Source organism: Strigops habroptila, chromosome 10 (assembly GCF_004027225.2).
Source record: "Strigops habroptila isolate Jane chromosome 10, bStrHab1.2.pri, whole genome shotgun sequence".
Lineage (NCBI taxonomy): Eukaryota > Metazoa > Chordata > Aves > Psittaciformes > Psittacidae > Strigops > Strigops habroptila.
This window is the reverse complement of record NC_046359.1, coordinates 10,141,020-10,153,026: the sequence shown is the minus strand read 5'-3', so window position 1 is coordinate 10,153,026 and position 12,007 is coordinate 10,141,020.

Below are 12,007 nucleotides of genomic sequence, written 5' to 3'. Positions count from 1 at the left end.
TCAGCTGTCTGTTCTCTGTTCTTCAGGAGATGAGTTAGGCTTCTTACATTGGAAGATTCTGTAATAGTAGCTCCTCAAATAAAGACTTCGCTGTTTCTGATAGTTGTTTCAGATTATTCTTCCCTACATATTTCACTTTTTTTAAAAAAAGTTTGTTCTATCCAACGTTTGTGTCTTCAAGTATTGTATTAGCCCAACCTCTTGTTTGGTGCTTATTCTAAGGAGAATAATCCAACACTTCCATTTGCTGCTTATTGCACTGAGAGAGACAGGATTGTAGATTTCAAAGAAAAAGGAGAAGCTAAAGTGTTGTGACAACTAGCTGATGTGTCCTTGGCCATGGGTATGGCAGCTAGTGTCCTGCATGCTGGATAGGCAGGACCCAGACTGGGCAGAAAGGAAAAGAGATGTGCTCAGGGGAATTTCACCCATCAACCAGGCTGCAGTTTGGTGGGATACGGTTTCTTTTGCTCAGAAATTTTTGCCTAGACATATTGTGTTGTTTTCTTTCATGTGTTGGGTTTTGTTGTTGTTGCCAACGGTTGTAGCCTTTCTGACCCTCCCATGCACCCCAATCTGCCTCCACAAATCATAGGTCTTTAATGTGACAGGGAAGCAGTGAGGGTTTTGGCTGCTGTAGTCTGCTCTTTATTTTTGTGGAAGCGTACATCAGCAATCTCTTTTTATCTTTTTTTTTTTTTCATTCGAAAACCAGATGTTACCATAAGAATCACATAAGAATAAGTTTGGGTTTGTTTTTTTATGATTTATACATATATATGTATTTAATCTTTAGGACTGCAGTCAAGGACACAACCACATAGATTTCTATAACATCACAACTCTTGCAAATTTAGGCATGGAGTACCTCTGGCATTCTGTCAGAACTCTCTGAGAAGTTGGTCCAGCAATGCTTTTGTCATATTTCCTGTACGCTCCATACCTAGTGCATTTCACAAGTTCCTAAAATGAACATAAGAGGATGGTACTTGCTGCAGCTAAATGAATGTTTTCCTCCATTAGTGTGTAAGGTTTGTAGGTTGCCATATCTGAATATAGATGGAGACAAATATGATAAAGCATCACTTCAGAACTGGGTTGTGTGAAAAACAAACCAGAGGAAACAAACTACTAATTTGAGAATATAATGGCTCATCAAAATTACTTTTAGCTGCTGAAATTGTCTCAGGCCCTATCTTAGGTGGGGAGACTTTCAACTGCACTCTGATACCAGCTATAATGAATGGCTTCATCCTAGCACCAGTCATCTGTGGTACTTTGGTGATAACAGCAGTGTCTGTGTGATATATGATCTTTATCAGCTCTGTGCCTTTTCTAACATTAAGCTGTGTTCTCAAAAGTCGTTTGTGCTGTAATGTCATCACTATCACCAGCAGATCTTTACTTGTGAATGGACTGAAATTGAAGCACGCCTTACTTTTAGAATTCCATATTTTTTATACTAGCAGATCACCTAGGTTGTTTTCATTCAGTAAATATTATGCTTTGTTTGGGTCAAATATCATATCCCAAGTCTCTTGCTCACTGTTCCCCTTCAGGCAATGAAATCTCATTCTGCGGTGGTGGGATCTGGTCTTGCATAAGTTCTCTGACCTTCACAGGTTGCAGTAGTTCCTAGGTAAAGCTAAAAATATGTCCCTTCCCTACCTAGGCTTTTACGATGCTAGTAGACTGGAGCTCTAGGACTGGTACCCTACCTGAACTCTGTCTTGCAAGGAACTCTTTCTCTAGCTTGTTTGTGTTCTGTAAAGGCTTGATGCATCACCATACTTTGTTAACTTGTTTCAGTAACTAGGACACTAGATTCATGTGGTGTATTGCTGTTAATTTCAAAAATGTGTCATTAGTGGCTCAGAAAAGACATACGTTAATTCAGACCCAGTACAGCTGAAACGCAAACAAGCAATATATACAGCCCTTACCCAATGGTATTACAGGGCTGGCACAACTGGTTTGTGTTTCTCTAAGTTTGCTATTTTTCACCTACGACATTCTGAGAACATCGGATAACTCTGGCATAAATAATGTACCCTCAGTGACTATTTCCTTATTTATACATTTAATAAACAGTATTTTTAAAATTCTAGGCTTATACGTTAAGTATTATATTTTCGTTACGGTATTAAACAAGGAGATAAAATTATATTTTCATTACAGAATAAATCAAGGGCACATAAAATTAAGATCATCTGGAATTGCAGTGGGTGATGAAGTATTATTTAGCATTGGGGGATCAGAATAACTTTAACAAGTTCGTTTGCTGACCTTTTTGTGTAGAACAGTTGTTCTGAAAAGTAGCTCTCTGCAGGAAAAGGAGTGATTTCTTCTTAAAGCAGCTGATACTTGGGAAAAGATAGGTAATTGGCTTGACTGTCCCTTTATCGGATGAGTTGTTATATATTGGCTAGAAACTGTAAACCATGCATCCAACCTCAATTCTTCCTCTATAAGTATGGGGGCTTTTTGAGGCTTTTTGGGGTTCTGTTTTGGTTTTCTTTTTTTGTTGGTTGGTTAGTTGGTTTTTTGTTTTGTTTTTGAGAATAGATAGTAGTTGTAATAATGTTTTTATGAGACATTTTGTCTGGACTACAAGATGACTTTTACTACTTCTTACATAAAGTTTGTTATTTTTGTGTGTGTTACTAATAAATTTACTTGGTTATTTCGCATGTTGCACACAGAGAAGGAAGTTTTTATTCCATGATGATCTTCCCAGCTAAAACCTAAAACCCCTTAACATGATACTGTTTATCACATCACTTAGTGTTACTTACAGTGTGACAGAAGAGTACAGACCCTGAAAAACCTTCCCACACTTTATTAACAGCTGCTAAAAAAAATTAAAAATATTAATGAGAATTCATTTCTTCAATAAAAAAATGATAAATATTAAATGTGGACCATCAGATAAATGCCATGAACAACCTTGTTCTTGCAGAGCCCCCAGGCCACAGTCCTGGGCTCCTGACCTAGTATTTTTTCTTCTCCACTGTGTATAAGAGAAGAGGTGGTTGTAACATGAGCTGGACTTCTTGCTCCTGATTGAAAATGGAGGTTGGATAGCACTAAATGTACTTAAGATGGCCGTTTAGTTTGCTTGTTTTTGCTGTTGCTGTTCTTTAACCATCTGACTTGACACATTGTTTCATCAATGATACCAGACTTTGACCCTTAAAAATCCTTAACAGAGATATTCTGTAAATCTTCATAAGATTTGTCCATGCGCTAAATTAATGTCTTCACTTTCACCCCCTATGTGGAGTATCTGGAAAATCCTATTCGCTTTCTTGTCATCAAGGTGTTACTTTCTCATGTAAGAGAGATGGAGGGAGAAAGACCTAGGGGAATGGCTGTGCTGTTTGTGGTGAAGCCATTCACCTCGCAGTCTGCTGACCATCTTGCTGGAGACTGTGGCTATTAACCATTGGCTAGTAGCCACTGATCCTTATGTCCGCCCTTTGTGTTTGGTAAGTGTGACGGAGTCAACCACTTCTTTTTCAAAGAGTACTGCAGACCTATATGAAATACAAAACCATACTGACCTGAGGGGGGGGAATCTCACGATTCAAAAGGTGTGCTGACCCCAGCATTTTCCCAAAAAGCAGAAAATTCAGTACAGTATGTGCTCTCCTGAAACATAACAAAACAGCCCAGATAAGCTTTTCCACATGATGCTGTGAGCCTTGTTTCTGAGACACTCCTGTTTTCCTCTGTCCTGAGCAGCTCCTTGCTTTAGCATTGATTCCAAATCCATGTATGCTACTAAAGGAAAACCAAGAAACCTCCTAGTAAATTGTCAGCACTCCATAGCCAATTAATATTTGTTGCTTATTCTTTTCATAGTGGCAGCAGACTGCCCACCAGGGATCTGCATCAGTGGCAAAGAAATCCTTCCATGTCACTTTATGGTTTAAAAGCTTGATCCTGCTCATTTGTTGAGCTCCAGCATGCTTGTTCCTTTGCATTCCTCGGGATTATAAGATTGCTTTAGAAAAACAGAAGAGCCTGGCTTAGTTACTGGGTGGTGCTTGCAATGTTGTGTGTCCTATACCTGATTTATACACTCGGTGTGCCTAGAGGGATATGAATTATCTTATGTCCAGGCTTCTCCAAGATTAGAAAATATAGGTCTGTGTGACCCCAGTGCAAATCATTTCTAGCATCTCTCTGCTCTGAACTTTCAACAGTCATGGCCCAGTACATGGGCTAGCCCAAGGAAGCTGGGACCAGAGGCAGGAGCTTTGACAACTTTTTTTTTCACCTGGGCTTTAAACAGCTTGCTGCAAACTGTGGATAATGTTGATCTGGTACCAGCCTTAGCAAATTAATTGCTGCACTGTAGCTCTTTCTACTCATTATGTGTCCATGTGTTTTATATTTAGAAGGCGACAACCTTAAAAAGACCTTGAAAAATTTCCTAGTTCATGCTTCTGCCCCTGAGGCAGATCAGCTGTGCCTCAATCTTCTTTAATGACGTTTGTTTGCCAGGCCTGTGGTCTAAAACCCTTCCAGTGGTGGTTCTCCCAATGTCCCCAGACAACCTCCTTCAATGTTTTCCTCTCCCTACTGCTTGGAAAGATTGTCCTGAATTTGACAGCAAGAGAGATTCAGGTTTGCAAAACTATTATTGTTCCTTGACAATAGAAATTGGAAAATCATTGATTTTCTTCTTCTTTGCAGCAATCTTTAACCTACATGAAAGCAATTGCATTTCAGCCCTCTCTTCCTTATGCTGGACAGCTCCAGTTCTTGTGTACTTTCCTTAGAGAGCAGGCTTTGCAGCTTGCTGATCCCTTTTGTTTCTCATGTGAACTGGCTTCACCTTCTTGAAATATGATACCCAAATGCAGAAAATAAGTCTTTTTAGAACTGATCTAAAAGATAGTTTTCTGATTTTCAGGCCATATTTCTGTTTGCAAGTCCAGCTGAATGCATTCATTTTTTTTTCAGGAACAGAATGAATGTTGTGTGGTTCAGCTTATGGCATGCTGTAATCCTCAGATCCCTTTCTAGAGAGCTATTGCACTTAGACAGTCATTCTCCATGTCATATACTCCTTTGGGTAACACTTGTTTTGACTGAATGGCAATCTCTGTTTCCAGATCAATTTATCCACATTGGCTAGATCACCTTGAGCTCCAATGCTGGCTTTTGCAGCTTCTCTATCCTCAATGCAATGTGGTAGACAGAATCCTTGATGCTATTTGCTAGGTTCTGGAAGAGATTTAAAGAAGATAACAAGTGGTTCAAAGCATGTGTCACAAAGAAGCAAGGTGCTCTCATTGCAAATCACTTCAAATATTTGTAGTAGAGCCTGATACTGGTCTGGAAGCCCAAATAAAGCCTAAGTTAATGTATTTTAGTGCTGTGCTGAAACAGGACTCGAGAGAGCTCATTTCAACACTTTTCTAAAGTTCTTGATGGTGAATTCTGCAAAGCAGTGATGGTCGTATTCTAGCAAGAGACTTTCCCCATGTACCCTCTGTGATAGTAGTGGGGTCCCCATGTGTGATGTATAAACCTGCTCCTTCTGGGAGCATGGTTTTATAAACATATAGAAACCATATCCATCTAGAAACTGATTTCTCTAGTTTCCTGATTAAACTCTTTGCTATGCTCAGCTGTGCTTCTCACTCCCACTTACATGAGGATAAGCTGTAAATTGAGGATTTACTTGAGAAAGGAAGGATCCAAAGGGAAAAATAATCTTATGTCTTTTCTGACACTTGGAGGAGGATATGTTTTTCTTCGAAATGAGTAATTAAAAACAAATATCTAGCAGAATATCAGAAGTGTAAGGACTAGTGGCTTTTTTGTTCTAACTGAATTATATTTTTTAGTCATTAGAGGAAAAACTTTCATACTGATCTTGACTTCTTGACTTTCTAAACCATGAGTCTTAGTGCAGTAAAACAATCCTAGCTTCGTAACCCAAGTGAGAGGCCCAGAGCTGAGCAGTAGGCATTTACTATTGGCTTGCTTAAGGAGATCTATAAAATATGGCAGGTAAATGCTCTATTAAAGCATTTATGAAGTTTGTAATAGAATACCATTCTTTAGTTGAACAATATTATATATCTCAGAAGAATGAGGGATGTGTTATTTAGACCAGTAGAAAGTAGATAGCTTCCATGAGTCCCATACCCAGCCATGGCCTTTTAGATGACTTAAGAATGATGTCTTGGCTGGAAGCTCTCTACTGTAAACAAGCGGGAAGGAGTGTTTCCAGAGAGTAATTCATATGATCCATCTTGGATACTTTTACTGGGGATAAATGTCTTGATGTCTGAGGGTACGTAGGTTTTCCCTTTGGCTCTAAGTGGCCCTGTGTAATTCACATGGGCAACATCCTGATCTTAGTGGCTGAAGTCCTACTCTAAAATCCTCAGAAGAATGAGAGAGTACTTCTTCAACATACACTCAGTTGCAAATTGTTTTTTAAGCACTCCAGGATTTAACTCTCTCTTAGTGTAGCTTGTACAGCTTCTAAAGTATTTGGGGTTGGAATCCAACAGGTAAATACAGTCACTTGCTTGTTTACTTCTCAGAGATTTAGGATAGCCAGGGAATGGCTAGTTGAAAGAATATAGCAGCAGAGTTCTATGCTGTCTAAGCATTTTAATTTCTTTACTTCTGCTCAGTATTAAAATTATAACTCATTGTAACTAGCTTTTGCCTCTTCACATGGGCAACAGGTAGGCCAAGGTAGCATTGAATAAATCTCTGAAAATGGTGATAGGCAAGAGAGGAAATTGCTGGCTTGGAGTAGGCATTGTAGCTATCATTGGTAGGAAGAAAAATAAAAGGGTATTCTGTCTGCAAAGCTGACTAAATTTAAGAAATGCATAGGAGTCTAGAAAGTTTTAAATCTTCTTCCCTCCTCCCCTTTTCCTTGCTTCACTGACGCAGCCTGATACAAGTGCCTTCCATTTCTTGGTACTTGATTTCACCTTAGAGAATTAAAGGAAATAAGGCAAACCTTAGTTTTAATAGACCTCCCCTTAATTCTACCACATAATGCAGACTGATACTACTTTAAGATAGTCATTTGGAATGTTAATGATCTTAATAACCCTTTAAAGAAAAAAAGAAGGTGCTAAACTACCTTCTAAGAAAGCCGAATTCTACTACGGGTATTCAAAAAAATTAATCTTCTGAAGAATTTTACTTTAAATATAGAGATCTTTCCTGGGTGGGTGAATTTTTTAAGAAATAGAGATCTAGTTATGCTAATTAAAAACCAACCAACCAAAACCTTTCTAACCTTTCTAGCAAAATCAACCTAAACAGTGTAGTCAGTATTTTAGGAAGGAAAAACCCACTGGTCTTGAGAATTTCAAAATGGACAATTTCTTCTTTTAAAATATATGTTCTTTCTTTCAGTGCAAATGCTGTAAAATTGCAGCTAGAAACCCTCACTGTGCAGAGTGCTTTGCCTTTGGTTGGAGCTACAACCGGAGCCCAAGATTAGGAGGGTTTGAGTTCGGAAATAAAACTAATGTCCAATATCCTCCCTCTGGTAGTGTCCATCTTTCCTCTTTTTATGCTCTAAGAACTTGGGAGTCCCTGTCTGTTCTTCAGCTTTGACTCTTTTAGGTTTCTGTTTTGGATCCTGTAAGGAGGTCACTGGGAGCTTTGCCACTGACTTAGCAAGACTTCTGCCTTACCTTGACAGAGCTGCGTTGCAGATAGAAGCAGTGGCTTGCATTTGCAGTGGTTGATGGGCTGATAACTCACGGAGGCTCTTGCTGGCTTAGGAGTTTAACAGCTGCTACAGATCAATTGCTCGACTATTTGTTTCGGTAAATTGGCCTTCTGTCTTTCATGTCATCCAGTATCACAGAGAAATGCCACTTTATTATGAGCCAACAGAAGACTCTGAATCCCAGCATAGAAATGTGTGTATGTGGTTTCTTTGGATTTCCACAATAATTTTAAACAAGTGTGGAGAAAGCACGAAGAGGTTGCAGGCAAAAAACCTGTAGTGGAGAAAATGGACAGGATGTGCTCATGACTCTGGAGATAGCTTTGTTCTGCTGGCTCAGTGCTCAGAGAAAACAGTTCTATTGCTGTATTAAGAGCGTTAGCTGTTACCCAGAGCAAATGGGTAACATGACACACCTGGCCAATGGCCTAACCAATATTTTTATACTTAGACACAAAGAATGACGTGTTTACAAAAAAAAAAAGTCCCCCCGTGTTGTTTTTGGGTTTTTGTTGGTGAGTTTGCTTTTTTTTTTCCCCTACTTTTCCTTAGGTAAATAGTATGTTTCTAAAAAAAAAATATATATATATAAAATGTTAGATTTTAGATTCTTTCTTAGAGTTCTGATGCCTTTTTTTTTTTTAGAGATAAAATACAGAGGAGTCAAAGTGAAAAAAAGCTCAAAACCTCAAACCCACAAGTGCATTTTGCAAATTAAAATAATAAAATACAGTGAAATCCATTAACCTTTTCCAATGGTTCCATGGAAAAATCCATGAATTTTCTAAGGCTAAAGGTATTCCCATTGCTGCTGCCTATTTCTGCCTCTATGTCATGTCATGCTGATCCACTGGTTGTGCCATCAGCACTGTTTTGCGGCTTTGTGCTGTAGAAAAATTGTGAATTTGTCACTGCTTCTCTCTTTACTAGTGAGGTTTCTGGCCACAGTATTAACTGGCCCAAAGTATTCCAACATGGGGAAGCAATGGCCAGAAATGACTGCCTCCCTGTCTGTCTTCAGCTGTGTTCTTCAGTGGTGGTGTTATAGAAACTTCCTTGCCCTACTATGATATTGTATTACAGAATCATATAATGGTATTTTAATATTTTTATGGTTTCTTTGCTTTTGACCTTGTTAGCATTTGTTCTCATATAGTGACAGAAGTACTTTCTGCTAAGATGGGGGCTTCTTCCTGTCCAAACCTGTGTTATTATTAAGGATTGAGGAGTGCAACCGTAAGAGGATTGTGAAGGTGCTAGAAGAAGAAAGAGGTGTATACTTTTAAAAGCTTGGGACTGCTGGTACTGTCTGATTTGGGACTCTCTCATGAATCTGTGCATAAAATGTGAGCCCAAGGGTGCATTTGAAAACTGGAGCTTGGCTCTGTTACTTGTGTCAGGCTGGACTCTTGCTGTAGAATAAATAATTTCTGGACTGAGGTTATAGGGGAGGAGAATCACAGAGAAAACTGTCACTGGAGATATGAGTTGTTTTCTCCTTTTACTATGTGAGAAGGTAAAGGTAGTGGGTAGCATGTTATAATTTTACCCGGCATTAAAGGGGGGAAAAAAAAAGGTACCCCTGAGTTTTGTTTTCAAAGGGACCTATTTCAACTTGAATTGTCTTTGAGTTATGCAATGCAAAGAGGGTGAGATGGGGACACGCATGAAAGGAAGAATCGGCGTGCTATATGATACAGTTGGCTGTTTCCTAATGTTTCTTAATGAACAAGAGAATGAGAGTGGGCCTTAAAATAGAATTTGGGGGAGGGAGGAAAGAATAAAGTTCCCTAAAGCATAATTAACTAGAGAGACACTTTTCTATACTCATTTATATTAATCTTCAAAAGTGAGAATAAAAGTAGGAGAAAAAATATAAAGGAACTAGGGTAAAGTAATTTTCCCTACTTTCTTCATACTTACAAATTAAGTCTTGCTGAAAAAAATAGGAAAAGAAAAGAAAAGGTTGACTTCAAGTAAGGGCCTTCAGGGCAACAATATAAAATTATATGGATATTTAAGTGCTCTGTATCACGGTATTATAATTAAGACAAAGTACCTTACAATTATTCCACCAACTGGGTTAATACATATAGTGACTGTGAATTCCAAATTACTATATATTAATCTTGAAGAAGATTTAAAAAAAGGCAACCAAAACAAAACTCCCCTGAAACAACATGTGAGTATATTATAAGATTAACAGTTTAAATTCAAAGATGAAGAATCTGCTAAGTACTCTCTCACACTATAAACAGTGTGGTGATTAGTTTGCGTATCTACTTCTGTGAAGGCAGTTAGCAATGTTTGTCATCAAAGACTTTTTACCAAAGCATTAAAATGGTTGCAAAACTGTGAGTTGTCTGTATGGTTTTGTATGAATTTCTGAAATAAGGACACTGAGTGAGAGAAGGTAGAGTTTTGTTATAACTATCTGTCTATATATGTGAAAAATTAAGAATCTGAAGGCTTAATATTAGGTTTAATGGTGAACCATGCACCTCTAAAGCACATGTCCCTGTAGTATGGTCCCGAATTTCAGAGTGATTCCACCACTGGGTATGAGCATGGCATTCAGCCAGATGTGTGTCTCCTGGGATGTATCTGATTTTGTAAAAGTGCAATGTTTTGCTCCAGTTAATGGCACAGAAATGGGAAACTGGGGTGTTCCTGTAGTGAATCTTGATTTCGAGACCCCAGCTAAAAGAAAGCAAATGCTCAAAAAAGCATGAAACTGGATGTGGTCCATACCTCCATTCCTTTGAAATACTGGTTGACTCAGTTGATGGGGAAGAAAAGCTGCTGCTTCTCTCACTGCTCAGTAGGTCGCTCTCACAGCTGTGAAACTGTTAAATGCTGCCCCGGGAGGGAGTGCTATCTTGCTATGGAAATGAATTCAGAAATGTGACATTTTGCTGGCAGGGACAGGTGGTGTCTGTGAGAGCCTGACTGACTGCCATCAGTTTGTCTGATGGATTGACTCCCATCACTGCTGAGCCAAAATTCATTGATTTTGCTCTTTCTCCTCCTCGGGATGACCGTCTCAAGAGGGACACTGTGCAGATTCTTTACTTTTTTTTCCCCTTATCCTTCAACTCATCCCTGATACCTTTTGTTTATTTCATTTTTTAAAAAACCACTTCCCTTAATCTCTGCTAATTATAGATTGAAGATAAGGGAAGTAAGTCAATGGGATGAATAGAAGAGCAAAGTGTGCAAACAGCAGGTCTTTGAGAGTAGAGTCGGGCTGTTGCAGCTTCCTATGGTTGGGAACTGATGTATTGTCAGAACAATCGTGCTGTCGCCCCCCTAAAAATCTTTGTCATGAAGAGGAGAAGTGGGGGGCAGACAGAGTAGAAGTAAAAACCTTTAAAGTGAATTCAAGATCAGATCACCTCAAAGGTTGGTGTGTGGTGCTTAGTGACTGTTACTTCCACTAAAAACAAAAGTAAACCCAGAGATTGCTCAATTTAGAAAAAGGACGGTGCCAGAAAGATAGCTTTGAGTCTTCACCCATAGAAGGCTTTTGTCTTTCAGGATTACGCTGCTGGGATTGTGCACGAGGGCTTTGTTACCAGCTATGGAGGGGCAATTTGAGGGCAGTTTCAAGTAAAACAACCAGTTGACTTGAACAGATTTAGACTGGGGAACTGAGATAATCTGATTTTACCTAAAGCAAAGGAAGGAGTTTGTCTGAAGCATCTGGGAACATCTGGTCTCTGGATGCTGGTGGAGCAGGAGCAGATACAGTGGGAACTGCAACTTTTTCTCAGATTTTTCTGATAGTAGTACTTCTGTGACATGGTTCACATCTTATCTAGGGACAAAACTGTGCTGAAAAGACAAAACTGAAGGGAAAGTAAAAAATATAAACTGTTAAAAAAAAAATCTGGTTTGTCTTTTTTCTGTCTCCTTAAAACCCACTTCAATTCATGCAAGTTGTAGCTGGAGTTTTGACATCTGTTAAATGAAAGTAGTGATACTTGCCAAATCAAGGCTTTAGGTCCCATCTCTGTCAGGGATCTGAAGGCTGACAATATACAACTATTTTTACTGTTGTAACTACTTTACAAATAACGATTAATGTATCGTTAAGTGCCATATAAAATGTATTGAATGTAAGCCCCCCAGCCCAGCAAAGTCAGTATTTTATCACACGTCAGGATTTTTTGAACAACTTCTCCGCAGAGCAAGAGAAGTAAGGGACAACCTGACACATGGACAGACAGGGTGGCAGGGGAAGGACATCCTGAGGAAGAAGGGAATGAGGGATGTAAAATA